Source organism: Idiotropiscis lumnitzeri, unplaced genomic scaffold (assembly GCF_059441095.1).
Source record: "Idiotropiscis lumnitzeri isolate Australia: NSW breed Sydney's pygmy pipehorse unplaced genomic scaffold, RoL_Ilum_1.0 HiC_scaffold_105, whole genome shotgun sequence".
NCBI lineage: Eukaryota > Metazoa > Chordata > Actinopteri > Syngnathiformes > Syngnathidae > Idiotropiscis > Idiotropiscis lumnitzeri.
The window spans coordinates 95724-98140 of NW_028283643.1; the positions used below are offsets into that span (position 1 = coordinate 95724).

At 40.4% G+C, this 2417-nt stretch overlaps 1 long non-coding RNA gene across 1 annotated transcript; it reads left to right on the forward strand.

Moving 5' to 3' along the window:
- The first annotated feature begins 1146 nt into the window (after window positions 1–1146).
- LOC148315543 (uncharacterized) lies at window positions 1147–1956 on the forward strand. Its single transcript, XR_015840837.1, has 3 exons — window positions 1147–1435; window positions 1624–1677; window positions 1767–1956. It is a non-coding gene; the product is annotated as an uncharacterized LOC148315543 (long non-coding RNA).
- Window positions 1957–2417: the final 461 nt, after the last annotated feature.

The window sequence follows — 2417 nt, forward strand, 5'->3', positions numbered from 1 at the left end:
ATTCTTGAATTCTATGGCTCTTCAAATATTTGTGCAGTTTAACACAAATCATCCAAAATAGAATTCAAGCACATCTGTGACAGAAATTCAAATTCAGAAGTCAAAGAGAGAGAACAAAAAAAAAAATCTAATGCTGCGCTTCTTCCGAAGACATATACTGTAAACATTAAATGTATGTTAGGACAATCTTGAAAAAAGTATTAGAACACCCTTTACTTTTATTTCTTGTTAATTTTATTAACCAAAATATGTCCATTTTTATTACAGATTAATGAATACAAAATTAAAACTCTAATCAGCTACTTTTTAATCGTTATATTTGTATAAACAAATGTTATACATCTGTGTGTTAACTTATACAAGAAATGACGGAAAAGCAAGGGTGGTTTAGTATTTTTTTATCGTATATAGTCTGTATAATATCTTTAACCTATGCTGATGCTGTTTAATACTGATTTAAATAATAATAATAATGTCATAATCTGTTGGTTTTACATGAACAAAACCTTTCAAGCACTTTTTAAAATTCTAAATACTACCTCTTGTCAGTAAGTTGGTTCACAGCACTGCCTTGGAGTGAAAGTGTGTAGTGCTGAGACAGTCGGTATGTGCTGAGTCGTCTGACGTTTGTGTGACTGGTACCCAGGAAGGTAGCAAAACCAGGCAGTGTGTATGTCGTACCCAGGAAGGCAGAGAAACCAAGCAATATGTATGTGGTACCCACGAAGGCAGAGAAACTAAGCAGTGTGTATGTGGTACCCGGGAAGGTAGCAAAACCAGGGAGTGTGCATAGATACAGACCCCAAAAGTGATTAAAACCAAATAAAGTCCCCAGAAGATCATCTGTAGTCAGGTGAAGGACCCTGTACTTTGTTCAACTCATTTACTCCCTTAGACGTACAAAGACGTCTTTTAATGCAATGGCGCCCTCTACCAAAGATGTATAAGTACGTTTCCTGTCTTTTTTACGTCATAGTGTACATAAGGGTCTGATGCAACCTCTGACTGAGAATCAGCCTTGTCCGCATTGTGAATCATGTAAAAATCACCCAGCAGGGGGCAGAGGTGCAAAAGATCCGCCTTGAATCTGCGCCAGAGGTACAAATGGGGGGCGGGATCCTGGGGTAGACTTATAAGTGTGGAGAGCAGCGTGGGTAGCAGCAGCATCGGCAGCACTAGCAGCAGTCGCATTAGTAGCGTTAGCAATGAAATCCTCCAAGCAAATGACGATCGAGGAATGCTTTTTTGTAAAAAAAAAAGCTTCCTAAAAGCATCAAGGCGATGGAGACGCTTTGGTTGAGAGGATGACGCTTCGTCGTCGTCACAACAAACAGGCGTCTAAAGAGGGTGCGCGTGCCTTGCGGCCTGCATCGCCTGCCTTCGGACAATAGCCAAAGCAGCTGAGAGTCCTCACCAGATCCCCCCGAACGAGGAGGTAAGCGCTCGCAAGTTACCATTGAACATGTGGTTTTACCCCTCATGCTTTTATTGTACATATCATGCATCTTGCGGGCAGAAAATGTCGCATAAATGTGCAGTTAGACGCGAGCGTATCTCCTCCCCGACGAGGAAACAACAATACTGAATGGTGTGGTAATCATGCATACTTTCTAAAATTCACAGATTGTGCATCCCGCGGCAAGAAAGTTCCTCCTCGTCTTGTTGGTGTAAAGAAAGGTAAATTATAATATGAAACTTCACACGCCAGCAATAAAATGCAGCAATAAATATATATTTCCAATTGTTTATATTTCTGTAATTTACAGGTTGTGCATCAGGAAGCAGTGGTTCCGGATGGCGTCACACTGGATGGCAACCGAGGAAAATCGACTTTACAGCAACCCCTGGACCACTGAATGCCGCTGCCCATTTGGAGTCTGAGGAGCCAGCTGATTTCCTGCAGCTGTTTCTCACGGATGAGCTTCTGCAGCACATCGCGGATGCCAGCAATCACTTCCCAGACAATTATTTTCACACAAACCCCAGTGGACAAACACAAGCTCGCCTATTTTCCACGGACCAGCAAAGCCAGACCACAACGAAAGTGTCGGGTCTGTTTGCGCAAAGGCAAACGGAGTGAAACAAGAATGTGGTGTGAACTATGTTGTGTGCCCTTGCATCAAGGCAACTGTTTTATTTTATATCACACAAAAAAAAAGTATGTATGACACTGATGTATTTCATTTTTGTACATAGTTCAACAGTTCAGTCGTTTAGTGTTATGTGCAAATAAATTTATTTTATCAAAAACATATTTTTTGTGCTTTTTTGTTATTTTATAGAAGGCATGCATTATTTAGATGTTAGAGGTGTCATAAAAGCCATAAATAATAGTGTCAAAGTTCAAATTATGGTCAAAATGCATCAGTTTACAAAAAGCTCATTTTCTCAGTTTTTTCCCCAGGGATTGGAGTTTT